Source organism: Hemiscyllium ocellatum, assembly GCF_020745735.1.
Source record: "Hemiscyllium ocellatum isolate sHemOce1 chromosome 27 unlocalized genomic scaffold, sHemOce1.pat.X.cur. SUPER_27_unloc_16, whole genome shotgun sequence".
NCBI lineage: Eukaryota > Metazoa > Chordata > Chondrichthyes > Orectolobiformes > Hemiscylliidae > Hemiscyllium > Hemiscyllium ocellatum.
This window is the reverse complement of record NW_026867483.1, coordinates 25,301-42,000: the sequence shown is the minus strand read 5'-3', so window position 1 is coordinate 42,000 and position 16,700 is coordinate 25,301. Positions and strand designations below refer to the sequence as shown.

Sequence of the window (16,700 nt, the reverse complement as noted above, 5' to 3'; positions counted from 1 at the left end):
TGTCAGTGTGGTTCTGTATTGGTGGGCCGAGTGGTTAATGTGATGGACATGAAACCCATTGCGGTTTCCCCACGCAGGTGTGAACCCTGCCGACTACAGTTGAGAAACGTCGTCAAAAAGAAAGGGAGATTGCTCCACGGTTTTTCTTAAGATGCAAATCAGTGGAGGAGTTGAAATATTTCAATCACATTGGGACTGGTCGGGAATCTGCAACCCACCGCCTGTCAGGGTGGAACAAGCAGATACCCACAGAGCTGCTTTTGAGGCAATGAGTCAAGTGTTTGGAAATGAGACTAGAACAGTGAGGGGCTGGAAATCGTGATCGAAATGAAGCAGGCACCTGAGGACAAGGGTGTTTTATTTCCCAGTGAAAGATACTGCTTCACAAAGTTGGGACTACGGAAAGCATTCGGTTTGGAGCCGGCATTCGGTTTGAATTCCTGATCTGCAGGAACGAGACTCTTCACTGTCTCGCTTCAGTAAGTGTCCCTGAGAACATCGGAGTCAAGTCACAGCGCTGTCAGAGGAGAGGAAGCTGAAATAGCCCCACACGCTGCTCACGAGCACATTTCACTCTCCTTAACTCACCGCCCCAACCACTGTGGTTCCTGGGAGTGGAAAGGGAACAAACACCAAAACCCAGTCTCAGCTTTGTAAACCTTCAGAAAATAAGAAAACCGTACATCCCTTTGGATCTTCTATCGTGACATGACAGCGTTGATTTTAAATGGCTGTCCAGTCAGTGCCGATTCGTTTTGGCTGAAAAAATGTTCCTTATCTCATCTCAGCATTTCTTGCCACAGGGAACTGTGTGGCAGAGTTCATGTACATATTTTCTTGTATGGTATAATACAAGGAAATATCCCAACAATTAAAGGGAGTCAGGGGGCTGAGTTGAGTATGGTTGCCATTACAAAAGAGATAGTGTTAGAAAAGTTAAAAGGTCTTAAAATTGATAAATCTCCTGGTCCCGATGGGATACATCCTAGAGTTATGAGAGAGGTGGCTGAGGAAATAGCGGAGGCATTGGTTGAGATCTTTCAAGAGTCACTGGAGTCAGGAAAGGTCCCGGATGATTGGAAGATGGCTGTTGTAATCCCCTTATTCAAGAAAGGATCAAGACAAAAGATGGAAAATTATAGGCTAATTAGCTTAACCTTGGTTGTTGGTAAAATTCTAGAATCCATCATTAAGGATGAGGTTTCTAAATTCTTAGAAGAGCAGAGACTGATTAGAACAAGTCAACATGGATTTAGTAAGGGAAGGTCATGCCTGACAAACCTGTTGGAATTCTTTGAAGAGGTGACAAGTAGGTTAGACCAGGGAAACCCAGTGGATCTGGTCTGTCTAGACTTTCAAAAGACCTTTGATAAGATGCCACACGGGAGGCTGCTGAGCAAGGTGAGGGCCCATGGTGTTCGAGGTGAGCTGCTGGGATGGATTGAGGATTGGCTGTCTGACAGAAGGCAGAGAGTTGGGATAAAAGGTTCTTTTTCGGAATGGCAGCTGGTGACGAGTGGTGTCGCGCCGGGATCGGTGTTGGGGCCACAGCTGTTCCCATTATATATTAATGATTTGGATGAAGGGACTGGGGGCATTCTAGCGAAGTTTGCAGATGATACGAAGTTAGGTGGACAGGCAGGTAGTACGGAAGAGGGGAGGCTACAGAAGGATCTAGACAGTTTGGGAGAGTGGTCCAGGAAATGGTTGATGGAATTCAACGTAAGCAAATGCGACGTCATGCACTTTGGCAAAAACAATAAAAGGATAGACTACTTTCTAAATGGTGAGAAAATTAGTAAAGCCAAAGTACAAAGGGATCTGGGAGTGCTTGTCGAGGATTCTCTAAAGGTAAAAATGCAGGTTGAATCCGTGATTAAGAAAGCGAATGCAATGTTGTCACTTATCTCAAGAGGGTTGAAATATAAAAGCAGAGATGTGCTACTGAGACTTTATAAAGCTCTGGTTCGGCCCCATTTGGAGTACTGTGTCAAGGTTTGGTCCCCACACCTCAGGAAGGACATACTGGCACTGGAACGCGTCCAGCGGAGATTCACACGGATGATCTCTGGAATGGTAGGTCTAACATATGAGGAACGGCTGAGGATCCTGGGATTGTATTCATTGGAGTTTAGAAGATTAAGTGGAGACTTAATAGAGACGTACAAGATAATACATCAGCCATGATTGAATGGCGGAGTGGACTCGATGGGCCGAATGGCCTTACTTCCACTCCTATGTCTTATGGTCTTAAGGTATTTTGTAAATAACATACGTTTGCTGGTTGTTTGTACTGGGTATTTCTGGTTCATTAGCCGCTGTTTAATGCTGAGAGGGTTGAGTTGTCTGGACATCATTTCACAGATGTCTTTAATGCAAAGTAATGTGGCTAGCGTTTCTGCAGATGTTGTGTCTGCTTGTGTCAGTTTGTTGATGTGAAATTGGCACACTGGGTTTATTGGGTAGGCAAAAGTGAGGACTGCAGATGCTGGAAACCAGAGTTTAGATCAGAGTGGTGCTGGAAAAGCGCAGCAGGTCAGACAGCTTCCGAGGAACAGGAAAATCGACGTTTCGGGCTAAAGCCCTTCATCAGGAATAGAGGCAGGACGCTTCCAGGGGTGGCGAGATAAATTGGGGGGTGCTGGGCCGAAATTAGCAAAGAGCACAATAGGTGAATGGTGGTGGGATGGAGGTGACAGATCAGAGAGGAGGGTGGAGCGGATAGGTGGGAAGGGAGATTGGCAGGTAGGACAGTTCATGAGGACAGCGCTGAGCTGGAAGGTTGGAATTGAGGTAAGGTGAGGGAGGGAAAATAAGGAAACAGATGCCCTGGGGTTGAATTCATCCCTGACGGAAGATGGGGCGTTCTTCCTCCAGGCATCGGGTGGGGAGGGAGCGGCGATGGAGGAGTCCCAGGACCTGCATATCCTCAGCAGAGTGGGACGGGGCGGGGGAGGTTGAAATTTTGGGCCATAGGACGATGGGGTTGATTGGTGCGGGTGTCCTGGAGATGCTCCCCCAAGCGCTGTGACTTGACTCTGCGAGGAGTCTCCAGTTCCCCCAATGTAGAGGAGACCGCATCGGGAGCAATGGATACAAGAAATGACATTGGTGGAAGCTTTCTCAAAACCGTGGCGTGGGTTCGATTTCCGGGCAGGAAAGCAATCTTTAATAGAGCTGCCGACGTGCACGGATATATCCCTGGTGGTCTAGTGGTTAGGATTCGGCGCTTTCACCGCTGCGGCCCGGGTTCGATTCCCGGTCAGGGAAGCAATTTTCAGCGGATAATTTGGCTACCCACTCTCAGTTCCATCTTGGTCTTGGTAGTTACTGGGTGCTGCAGTGTGTAATGGCTCGTTGAAATAGTGTCCTGATTCAGTTTGTTTGTATGTGTAGGGGTGATTGCTTCTGTAGCTAAGTACTTAGTTCGCGTGCGCTGTTTTCCTGTTGAGGCTGTTTTGAATTTACCATTGACTGCTCGCTCGACTGTGACGTCTAGAAATCGCACTTTGGTGTTGTTCTCCTCTTTTGTGAATTTTATGCCAGTGAGTATATTGTTGATGGTGTTGTACGTTTCCTCTAATTTGTTTCATTTTTTCATGACAAAAGTGTCATCACTGTGGCGGACACAAAGTTTGGGTTGGGTCGTTGGAAGAGCTGTTTGTTCGAGTGTCTGCATTATTGCTTCTGCTCGGAATCCTGATACTGGTGGTTTATTGGTTATTTCCTTTATTTGTTTGTAGGGCTTGTTACTGAATAGGAAGTAGGTGGTAAGGCACAGCTCCACGAGGTTGACAGTGTTATCTTTGCTGATGAAGTTGTTGCTGTGTTTGTGTCTTTGGTTCTTCGAGTAGTGTCTTCAGTTTTCTTTGGCCACGTTGATGTTAATGGATGTGAACAGGGCTCTATGTCAAAGGACAGCATTATTCCATCCTCTTCTATCTTAGTGTCTTTTGTGTTCAAGAATTCTTGGATGGAGTAAATGGAGTGCCGTGAATCTTCGACTTGGTGTTTTAGTCTTCAGTAGATGCCTTTGAATAGTCTGTGTATTGGTGTTCCAAGTAGTGAGACTATGGCCTGAGGGGGGCTCCTGGTTTGAAGAGGAGCAGAACAACAACAAAATGCCATTCTTAGTTGTCACAGTAGAGCGAACAGTCAATGGGGAACTTCAAACTAGCGTCTAGAGAAAAACAACACACACAAACCAAATACTTAACTACAGAAACAATCATCCCAACACCCACAAACGAAGCTGCATCAGGACATTATTTCAACAAGCCACTACACACTGCAGCACAGAGAAACTACGAAGTGTACAAGAGAAATAAGTATATAGAGTATTTAAGGAGAACGGTTACCCAATAAACCCAGTCCGTTGATTTCTCAGTGATGCTTCCAAGCTGACTCTCAAAACTTCGGTTTGTCCTTCCATTCTTTCCTGTTTGTTTTTTGTGGGTTTTGAGAGGTTTCCCAATCCTCTGACTGTGTATTGGAGTTGGAAAGTTATGTTGTGGCTGTACAGGACATTGGTTAGACCACTTTGGGAATATTGTGTGCAATTCTGGTCTTCCTCCTATCAGAAGGATATTGTGGAAATTGAAAGGGTTCTAAAGAATCAATGGGTCCACAGAGGGGAAGAAGCCCTTCTGCTGCCCTGAGTGTGGGAAGGCCTTCAGTGATTCCTCCGCCCTGCTGACGAACCAGTTGGTCCACACCGGGGAAGGCTGTTCTCCGGCCACAAGTGCAAGGTGGCCTTCAGCTGTTCTTCCCACCTGCTGAGACACCAGTGGGTCCACACTGAGGAGAGGCCGCTCTTCTGCCCCGAGTGCAGGAAGGGCTTTGCTCTTTCCTCCGACCTATTGACCCATTGGTCAGATGTCGTTCAGTTGCCATAAGTGCAGGAAGGCCTTCAGCAATTCCATGGCCCTGCTGAGGCACCAGTCCGTCCACACTAGGGAGAAGCTGTTCTCCTGCCCCGAATGTGGGAAGGTCTTTACCCGCTCCTCCACGCTGCTGAAGCACCAGCTAGTCCACACATGGGGGAAGGGAGGCGGGGGGGGGGGTGTTTGGGGAGGCCATTCTGCTGCCCTAAGTGCGGGAAGGCCTTCAGCAATTCCTCCGCCCTACTGAAGCACCAATGTGTCCACACCGGGGAGATGCCCTTCAGTTGGCCCGAGTATGGGAAGAGGTTCATGTTTTCCTGCAACTTGCAGAAGCACCAGCGGGGGCACCAGCGCTCCCAGCAATCAGATCCTACTGGTGACGCTGCCTTGGGAACGCCCCAGGACTGAATCTCCTGCCAGCTCTGACAGTGGGTGCAGTGGGAGAGTAGGCGGGCTGTTTTTGTTTCTGATGGACTGCAATTGCCTCCCCCACCCCCCACAACCACAACCCCATGGTGGCTCAGGGTGTGCACTGCTGCCTCATGGCACCAGGAACCCAGGAATAATTCCACCCTTTGGGGTCTGTGTGCAATTTATGGAGGGTAGGAAAATGGATCTGAGTGGGTTAGTCTTTGGAAGATCAGTGCAGTTGTGTTGGGCTGAAGGACCTGTTTCCACATTGTAGGAGTTCTTCGAACCTCTGAGCTTTGCTTTCAGTGGACACTGCTGCTCATTGAGCCAGGGACTGTGCATTGCCAATGAAATGATCCAGAGAAAATAAGACTGCAAGACCATCGGAGCATACGTTAGGCCATTCGGCCCGTCGAGTTTACTCTGCCATTCGTTAGTGACAAAAGTAGTGCAGATGAGATTAACTACAGTCTGGAAACAGGCCATTCGTCCCAACAAGTCCACACCAACCCTCCGAAGAGTAACCCATCCAGACCCATTTCCCTCTGACTAATGTACCTAACTCTATGGGCAATTAAGCATGGCCCATCCACATGACCTGCACATCTTTGGTTTATGAAAGAAAAGAGGTCCACCCAAAGAAAACCAACGCAGACACTGGGAGAATGTGCGAACTCCTCACAGACGGCCACCCAAGGCTGGAATCAAGCCTGGGTCCCCAGTGCTGTGAGGCTGCAGTGGTAACCACTGAGCCAGTACATATTGCAACCCGATGTAGGCAAGCAGGAGGTTGGGAGAATACAGCAAGCTAGGCAACACCAGGATGTGGAGTAGTCAGCGTTTTGGGTATTAACCCTTCTTCAGGACTGAAACGTTGACTTCTCGATGAGAAACGACTTACGGGAATGTTGCTGGGGGTTGGAGGGTTTGAGCTACAGGGAGAGGCTGAATAGGCTGGGGCTGTTTTCAGTGGAGCATCGGAGGCAGAGGAGTGACCTAATAGAGGTTACAAAATTATGAGGGGCATGGACAGTGTAATAAACAAGGTCCTTTCCCTGGGATGGGGGAGTCCAGAACTAGAGAGTAGACATTTAGGGTGAAAGGCGAAATTAAAGTGACAACTTCTTCATGCAGAGGGTGGTACACATATGAAATGAGCTGCCAGAGTATATGGGTCAGTTGCTGTCAAATGGGACTAGATTATTTTAGGATATCAGGTCAGCATGGACAAGTTGGACCGGAGGGTTTGTTTCAATGCTGTACATGTCTCTGACTACTGGTCCTGATGTAAGTTTAAAGTAGAGTCCAAGTAACATTGAATTTTTCAGTCTTGTTGAGCTCACCTCCTGAAAAGTTTTAAATGAATCCCTCCGAACGATACTGTTTAAAAATGCTGAGTTGGGCAAAGTATCCCATCAAGTTCAACACGAACCCAGAGTTGAAGAAGTCAGAAGTCAGAACATCAAGGGGAACAAAACTGATCACAATATTCCAGGTGCAGCCTCATCCACGTCCTGTATGACTACAACTTAACTTGTCAACATCTATACTCAATTCCCTAACTGATGAAGGCCGGTGTGCTGAAACCTTTCTTCACTGCCTTGTGTACCGATGTTGTCAGAGTTTAGGACCTACTTTAATCTGATCCACAATCCAGCTGTTGGGTGTCCAGAAGCAGAGTAGTGCAGTGGGAGTGTGCTGGGCACATGACCCAGAGGTCGATGGGTCAAAAACATGTGATGCTGTTGCTCAATGTCTCTGTAAGCTGCTTTCATTTGCAAAGGTGCTCTGTTCTGTATCTTGCCTTTACACCTGCTTCCCAAGGCTTCTTCAGTGGAGGAGTGGCAGTGGCAGCAACCCCCCGGAGCTGGAGGAAGGCCCGAGCTCCAAGAAGCGGGGGGTCCGGCTGGAGGCTGGATTTGCTCAAGACTTGTATCTATTAGCTCGTTTAAATGGAACCTACTGTATAGGGCTATGGTTCACATTAAAACCGGAGGATCATGTCAGAGTGTTTGTTTATATTGAGCAGCTGTAGTTGGTAAAATACACTCCCTGGAGGAGCACCTTCTATGATGCTGCATTTCTTGCCTTCTGCCCTTCCCCCATTTCTTATCTCCCAGCTTGATTTTATGTTTTTTTGGTCAAATTAATTTCATATGAATCAGACTTGGTATTCACTGTGTGCTATTAATTTGTTTGTTCGAATATTGTAAGTCAAAATTAATGCTGTAATTTCATTTCTGATGTCAGAGTTTGACATTGAATGTGCAGGTGTGAATACCAGTAAGTTGTGAAAATAAATCAAGAACTTGTGGTTTTTAACAAAAAGAGCAGTTCACTGATATTCATTGCATTGTCTCATTTGGGTGTGATGATTCAAATCTGACCATCAAACCGTTTCATGCAGTCACCCAATTTAATTAAAGTTTTCTTTAACTTAGTAAAAGAAAATAACTCCAGCAGGCTAAGATTTATGCAATCTATTTATAAGATTATGTCCATTGCTCGCAATATGGTCTCATCCACATTTAGGAAACTGGACGCCAACTAGCGGAATGTTTGAGGGAACAGCTCTGGGTCACAGAAACTAAACGCCTGTGCTGAACACTTTATCTCCCCCTCCCCTTCCATCAAGGACATGCAAGTCCTGGGCCTCCTCCACTGCCAAACTCTTGCTACCCGACGCTTGTCGGAAAAATATCATCTTCTGCCTTGGGACCCTCCAATTACATGGGATCAATGTACATTTCATCACTTTCCTCATTTCCTCTCCCGTACTTTGTCTCAGATCCAACCTTCCAATTCGACATCAACCTCTTGACCTGTCATACCTGTCCACCTTGCTTCTCACTTATTTGCTTCACCCTCATCTCTGACCTATCACCATCAATCCCTACCTCCATCTACCTATTACACTCCCAGCTGCCTTTCCCCCAGCCCTACGTCCTTCCCATTTATCTGTCAGCCCCTTTGGGCCACCCTTTATTCCTGATGAAGAGCTTAGGCTCTAAACCAAGACTGTGATGAAGCAACATCCTCAACAAATAGGAAATAGCTCCCAAGTCAGATTTCATCCCCTCTTCTGTTTCCCAGTTCTTTCAGAAATAAGAAATGTCTTTTTCTTCCACTAGAAAGTTGTCTTCCACTTTGCGCTGTCTGAAGTGTAAAGCCACACCATTACTTCAGCCACCTTTTAAGAATCCTTTCAACCTGTTTTTCTAACAATTGTGGAGGTGACCAAAAGCAAACATTTCACTCCTCCTCAATGCCCCGTTTCTCCTCCTATCAGCCATTTTGTCATGTTGTCTATGTTACATGCAGCCGAGTGCACTTGGTTTCTGAATTGAAATTGGCCATTGAAGTGAACAGGATTAATATTTATCGATGGCTAGCTGTGTTTGCACTAACTGTAATTATCCACCAATACAATGTCTTTTGTTCCACCAAAACTGGAAACAATGATCTGTATTTATATTGCAGTCGGATGTAGAAAAATCATTCGTGCCAGAGGCCTGAACCCCATTGCTTACCCCTGGTAAGTGATCCCCCCAACAAGTATCCAAAATGGTATACTTGTTCTTGAGGGGAACGACCGCAGGGGGTCGCTGCACTGGCTGCTTTCGCCAAGTCCCCCTCACTGTCACCCATCTGTCTGCAATCTTTGGAGTTCCTACTTCCCTAAAGCTCCGATCTGTGACCACTCTGCCTCCCGAATGATTCTAAGTTCATCCAACTCCAGGTCCAGTTCCCGAACACGGTCTTGGAGGAGCTGGAGATGGGTGCACTTCCGGCAAGCGTAATCAGTAGGGACGACAAGCAATGCCACACCTCCCCTTCTTTTACCCCCACCTCTGACCCTACTAAAACATTTAAATACTGGAACCTGCAACAACCAATCCTGTCCCTGTTCTACCCATGTCTCCGTAATAGCCACAACATTGAAATCCCAGGTACCAACCCACGCTGCACGTTCACCTATCTTATTTCATACACTTCTCACATTGAAGTACATACACTTCAAGTCACATTCCTGTTTAGAGGCACCGTCCTTCGAGATTGATGCCATGTTCCTAACCTCCCTACACTCAAGTTCCTGGGCTTTATTGGCAGAGGAATTGAGTTCCGGAGTCCTGAGGTCATGTTGCAGTTGTATAAGACTCTGGTGAGGCCTCATCTGGAGTATTGTGTGCAGTTTTGGTCGCCATACTATAGGAAGGATGTGGAAGCTTTAGAACGAGTGCAGAGGAGGTTTACCAGGATGTTGCCTGGAATGGTAGGAAAATCTTATGAGGGAAGGCTGAGGCACTTGGGGCTGTTCTCATTGGAGAAGAGAAGGTTCAGGGGAGATCTGATAGAATTGTATAAGATGATTAGGGGTTTAGATAGGGTAGATACTAAGAACCTCTTACCGCTAATGGAGTCAGGTGTTACTAGGGGACATAGCTTTAAATTAAGGGGTGGTAGGTATAGGACAGATGTTAGGGGTAGATTCTTCACACAGCGGGTTGTGAGTTCATGGAATGCCCTGCCCGTATCAGTGGTGAACTCTCCTTCTTTATGGTCATTTAAGCGGGCATTGGATAGGCATTTGGAAGTTATTGGGCTAGTATAGGTTAGGTAGGATTCGGTCGGCGCAACATCGAGGGCCGAAGGGCCTGTACTGCGCTGTATCCTTCTATGTTCTATGTTCTAAGTTCCTGCACCCTAAAGCTACGGTCTCGGTTCCCATGCCCCTGCAGAATTAGTTTAAACTCCCCCCCCACCCCCAAAGAGCACTAGCAAACGTCCCACCAAGGATACTCGTGCCCCTCAGGTTCAGGTGTAGACCAACCTGTTTATAGAGGTCCAACCTTCCCCAGAAAGAACCCCAGTTATCCAGATACCGGAATCCCTTCCTCCTGCACCATCACTGTAGCCACGCATTTATCTGTTCTCTCCCACTATTCCTCAACTCGCGATCAAGTGGCATGGGTAACAAACCAGAGACAACAACTCTGTTTGTTCCAACTCTGCGCTTCCAACCTAACTCCCTGAAAGTATGCATAACATCCTCATCCCTCTTCCTACCTATGTCGTTGGTGCCAATGTGGACCATGACTTCGGGCTGCTCTCCGACCCCCTTAAGGACCCGGAAAACACGATCAGAGACATCACGTACCCTTGCACCTGGAGGCAACATACCAATCGTGAGTCTCTCTCGCCCACACAAAACCACATATCTGCGCCCCAAACTATCGAGTCCCCAATAACTCTTGCTCTGCCCTTTTCCAACCTTCCCTTCTGAGCATTGGGAACAGGCTCCGTGCCAGAGGCCTGAACCCTACTGCTTACCCCTGGTAAATCGTCCCCCCTACAAGTATCCAAAATGATACACTTGTTCTTCAGGGGAACGACCGCAAGGGGTCGCTGCACGGGCTGCTATCTCCAAGTACCCCTCACTATCACCCATCTGTCTGCAATCTTTGGAGTTGCTACTTCCCTCAAGCTGCGATCTATGACCCCCTCTGCCTCCCGAATGATTCTAATTTCATCCAACTCCAGCTCCCGTTCCCGAAGACGGACTTGGAGGAGCTGGAGATGGGTGCACTTATGGCAAGTGTAATCAGCAGGAACGACCATGGCATCCCTCACCTCAAACATGTTGCAGTGGAACATTGCACTGTCTTCGCTGCCATCCCTCCAAAAGTAACCTTTAAAAAAGACTAGATCTGAAGAATAGAACAAGCAAAATGCAGAACTTACCTGCTTACCATAACGGATCTTATTATAAGGTTAGAGGAGGAGTGCGGGTGGGAGGGACTACCCCTGTAGTGCCTCGGGTTACTCACCTGCGCGCATTTATAGGAAGAGAAACCTACCCAGGTTAGCTTGCGCTACACCAGCTTCCAGGTCCACTCCGCGCTTTTTTGCAATAAAGGCGCGCAGGAGAGTCCCGGAGATGTGACTTGACTCTAAGTCTCCCCAATGTTATAGAGATCGCATCGGGAGCAATGGACACAAAAAAAGTTACATTGCTGGATGCACCGGTGAAAGTCTTCTTACTGCTGCAGCCCGGGTTCGATTCCCGGGCAGCGAGGCCATTTTCAGCAGAGCTACAAGGGCGGCTTTATGTCTCCCTGGTGGTCTAGTGGTTAGGATTTGGCGCTTTCGCGGCCCGGGTTCGATTCCCGGTCAGGGAAGCTGTTTTTAGCTGGCCTACGGGCTGTCCATTCTTCTGAAATGCGCTTTACCGGTTAGTCGGGATAGTGCAGTTTGGTGGAGCTGTGATCTTAATGAATGACGAAGTAGGCTTGCCCAAATGGTCTACTCCTGCTTCTGTTAATTTGAATCTGTAGCACTGTATTTCCAGCGGCGGGAGTTTTCCCATGGCACAAAGGTGGTTTCCTAAAATAAATTTAAACCCCTTGCTTTGCTTGAACTCAAACTGCATTGACTTGGAGGAGAGTGGGATTTGCAAAGTGCCCTCCCCTCCACACGTGCCTCAACTGCAGGACAGCTGTCCGGCCCGCCTCCATTGTTGACGTCACAATGCGGATGCAGCCCTGTCAGTTTCAGAGTGAAACTTCCTCCCTCTGGGCAATATCTGGGAGCAAAGCAATGTCTCTCTCTTTCCATATACCATCCTCCAGCAGCGAGGGGGGAGGGGAGGTACGGGTGGGTGAAACACTATTCATTTGTAGCAACTGGAGTGAACCCAGGGAGGGAGCAGACACTCCAAAGGTGCTCAAATACTTTCCATCTCTCTTAAAGCTATTTTCCTCGTGTATTCCCTCCGTTTGGCACGTATACAGTTTGCACCCTCGAAAAGGATTGCTCCTTTACTCATGTTCACAACTAAAAAGTTAGATTCCCAAGGAACTGGGCAGCATTTAAGGGATTGGCATATTATTAAAAAAAGTGTAGGACACCGACTGCATGTGGCTCGTTCGTCTAGCGGTGGGATTCTCACTTCGGGCCTCTTGATGCGTGGTCGTGTGCCAGATCCCGCGTTCAAATACTGGACGAGTCCTAGCTTCTTACATTATCTTGTGCGAAAACGGATAATCAATTTTCTCAAAAAGCAGCTTCGTTAAACGAGATCCGACTTCCTGAATCAGAGATTGGGCAGAACTACCATTACAATGAACGTGGCAATGGCAGCACTTATTCAAAGCGAAAACAAGTTTTAGTTCACACAGAGGATGGTGGGCGTTTGGAACGCGTTGTCAGCAGAGTGGTAGAGGCAGGCACGGTAGATTCATTCAAGATGCGTCTGGATAAATGCATGAGTGGGTGGGGAGTAGAGGGATACAATACTTAGGAATTGACCAACTGGTTTAGACAGTACATTTGGATCGGCTCAGGCTTGAAGGGCCTGTTCCTGGGCTGTAAATTTTCTTTGTTCTTTATTCTATATGGTGTATATCTGATATTGTTGGCTGTTGTAAAAGTTTGTTTGAAATTATTATTCACCTTCTAATGTAATAATGGAGTTACGTCCTTTTTTGTAATTATTTTTTATTTAATAGGCCAGCAGGAAGTCATTCAGCAATTTTACTGCCTTTCTTTTCTGAAGCAGTCTTAACATTTCATTTTCATATCCTTGATTCAGCTCCATTTCCAGCATCTTTGGAAATGGAGTTTATTCCATGTTATTGTCACTGAAATGAAGTTTTCCTCCATACATACCGAACCCTATCTGGCTGCATGAGAGTTTTCAGGTTTCTGTGGCCTGGATAATATGTGATCAGCAGGCATCTGGCAATCTACAGGAATTGCCACCTATGTTATGTTCATTTAACTGTACTGACAGTGATCACTTATTTTGTGATTTTTCTTTGCAGGAAGACGTGCAGAAAGAAATCTGAAAGCAAATGATACATCAACTTCTGACAGAGCCACTTGATTCATTGGGCCTTGAATATCAGCAGCCATTCCAATCAAGAAGACATGTTTGCGTGAAAGATTTTGGACACTGGTGTGGCAGGAAGAATACTGAGACACCCGAGTGAGGGAGATTCAGTGCGCTGACTGTGAAAAGTGCTTCAAACCATTTACTCAGCTTAGGGGAATCAAATTCTCACCCCTCACGGTGGGGATAGACTGGTAATTTCAAACCCAGAGTAACACAAGGAAAGCTCCTTCAATGGGGAAACCGTGGAGATGTGGGGACCGTGGGAAAGGATTCCCTTCCCCATCCGTGCTGAAAACCCACAGACTCATTCACACAGGGGAGAGGCCATTCACCTGCTCAGTGTGCAGGAAGGGCTTCAGTCGGATCAGCCATCTGCAGGCGCACGAGTGAGTCCACAAGGGAGAGAAGCCAATCACGTGCCCCATGTGCGGGAGAGGGGTCACTCAGACAGCTGCACTGCTGTCCCACCAGCGGGTCCACACCGGAGAGAGGCCATTCACCTGCTGTAAGTGCCGGAAAGGATTCACCTGCTCCTCCCACCTGCGGAGGCACCAGTGAGTTAACGCGCCATCGCAGGGGGATTGAACGAACGATGGCCGAGTGCCAAGTGCTTATGCACGAAACGCGATTCTCCTGCCCCTTGGATGCTGCCTGACCTGCTGAGCTTTTCCAACACCACGCTCTCGACTCTGATCTCCAGCATCTGCAGTTTTCACTTTCTCCTCGAGGGCAAGGTTGGACTTGTCTTTTATTCACTCATTCACTCCTTACAGCCTCTCCTTTGTTGTGGCCTAACTGCACATACATCAATGCAAGTTTCAGAAAGATTTTTGCAGCTTTCTTTTTGAAAAAATAACATTCTTCCCGACTTTAATGACGTTTCTGAATATACAGTTTTAGTTATTCTCAATTTTAAATATCAACTATTTCCCACATGCCGTGTTTCCCAGGTAAAGTCATCACCATCCATTCTCTCTCTCCCCTGAGAAAGACTTCATACAGCGATCAAAGAGGGCTGAGGCACGAGAAAGGACGATTGTAGGGGGGGGGGATAAGGGGTTCGCTGGTGATGGTGGAGAAAGGAGGGAAATGGACAGGGGAATAGACTGTGGTTCAGAGGGTTGGGGAAGAATAGAGGTGCAGTGTGAGGAGAGAGAATGGGCAGGGGGCAGTGAATGGGGAGAAAATGGACAGGGGGCAGAATGTGAAGAGAGAGACGGCACAAATGCCACCTTCTCCAGGCCTGGTGTCAATGTCCAACGAACTGGAACCCACTCCTCCCACGTTTCTCAATATACACGTGGCTAAGGCAATGGTACCATATCATCATTCCAGGCCATTCACACCGACCTTCCCAACAGCATCCCACTTAGACTCACTCGATTACGCTACAGCCCTGCAGTTCCCCATGGCTATTTCCTGATGAAGGGTTTTGCCCGAAACGTCAATTCTCCTGGTCCTCAGATGCTGCCTGACCGGCTGTGCTTTTCCAGCTCCACACTCTCGACTCTAATCTCCAGCATCTGCAGTCCTCACTTTCGCCCAGTAAGGGGTGAATGTTCTATTCCTAGTCTTTTAGATCTTTTAAAATCTTTCTCCCACACCCTAAGCCTTTACCCTCTAGTTTTGGAATCCCTCTACCCTGGGGAAAGGACAGAAATGTTGAGCAGCCAGACAAAATGCAAAAGAAATAAAATGTAGAGGCACAGGGGAAAAAATCGGCAAAATAAAATAGCGTCGGCATTTGTCTCCCGTATTCGCATTTGGACGCTTAATATTTGTTGTGATCGGGAGGTGCCCGTGTTGGACTAAGGTGTACGTGCTCAACGTTGGACTGCTGTGCTGTATCAGAGTTGAATATTGTGGGGCTGGAAAACCACAGTCGGTCAGGCAGCAACTGAGGAGGAGGAGGGTTGACGTTTCGGGCACGAGACCTTCATCAGGAATGATGTGTGGATAGACAAAGGGGCCTCAGTGTCCTTCTACACCAGTCACTGCCAGTTGTCAGAAAGTGCAGCAAGCAATGAACAAAGCAAGTGGTATATCAGCGAGAGGAATTGAGTTCAGAAGTGGGATGTCTTCCTACAGTTAGGTCGGTTATTGAATTTATTCAAGGCTGAGTTCATGTGACTTTGAAGAACGAAGAAGTTATGGGAGGAGGCAAGAAAATGGTTTTAAGACCAGTACAGAACAGTTAGAGAGTCCTACAGCACAGAAACAGACCATTCAGTCGAACACGTCCATGCTGATGGTGTTCTAAAACTAACCTGGTCCCACCTGCCAATGACTGGCCCATATCCCTCTGAACTTTCCCTATTCATGTACTTATCCAAATGCCTTTTAAACATTGTAACTGCACCTGCATCCAGCAACTCCTCTGGACGTTGATTCCTCACACAATCTACTCTTTATCTTTTAGAAAAAAGGTGCCCCTCATGTCTTTTTAAAATATTTCTTTCTTCACCTTCAAAATTTGCTCCCTAATCTTGAAACATCCACACTAGGGAAAGAATACTTGCCGTTCACCTCATTTATACCTCTCATGATTTTATAATCCTCTCTAAGGTCACCTCTCAATCTCTGATGCTCCAGTGAAAATAGTCTCAGCCTATCCATCTAGATGCAGGTATGTTTATATCCAGTTATGAACTGTTCAATGCTGGTGCCAGCTGGAAATATAAATGACCTATTCCTGCTTCCAATTCTCTCACTGTGTCCAGGACAGCAGGAGACCATACAACATAGGTGCAGAAATTAAGCCATTTAGTCCATCAGATCTGCTCCACCATTCAATCACGGCTTATATGTTTCTCAACCCCATTTTGAAATATGGATTTTGGAAAGGCAGACCAGGGCAGGATCTACACTTTTAATGGGGAGTGTTGTTGAATAAACATACCTTGGAGTGCTGGTTCATAGTGGAGTCGCAGGTAGACAGGATAGCAAAAAAGGTATTTGGTATATTTGCTTTTATAGGTCAGTGCATTTCAATATAGATGTTGCGAGGTCATGTTGCGGCTGTACAGAACATTGATTAGGCCACTTTTGGAATACTGCATTCGGTTCTGGTTTCGCTGCTACAGGAAATGTGTTACAAACTTTTGCAAGGATTTGGAAAAGATTTACAAGGCTATTGCCAAAGTTGGAGGGTTTGATCTATCTGGAGAGGCTGAATCGGCTGGGTTGTTTTCTCTGGATCATTGGGGGCTGAGGGGTTACTTTATAGAAGCTGATAAGGAGCATGGATAGGGTGAATAGCCAAAATCTTTTCCCCAGAGTAGGGGTCTCCAAAACTAGAGGGCATAGGTCTGAGGTGAGAGGGGAAATATTTAAAAGGAACTTTACAGGCACCTTCCTTACGCAGAGGGTGTTGTGTGTATGGAAAGAGCAGCCAGAGGAAGTGGTGGAGGCTGGTATAATTAAAGCATTTTAAAAGGCATCTGGTAATAGGGAGAATTGAGAGGGATATGGGTTATGTGCTGACAAATGAGACTATGGTAATTTGGGATAGC

At 47.0% G+C, this 16,700-nt stretch overlaps 1 non-coding gene across 1 annotated transcript; it reads left to right on the top strand.

Annotated features, from left to right (window-relative positions):
• Window positions 1-3,198: 3,198 nt before the first annotated feature.
• Window positions 3,199-3,270, top strand: trnae-uuc (transfer RNA glutamic acid (anticodon UUC)). Its single transcript has one exon. It is a non-coding gene; the product is annotated as a tRNA-Glu (tRNA).
• The last annotated feature ends 13,430 nt before the right edge of the window (window positions 3,271-16,700 follow it).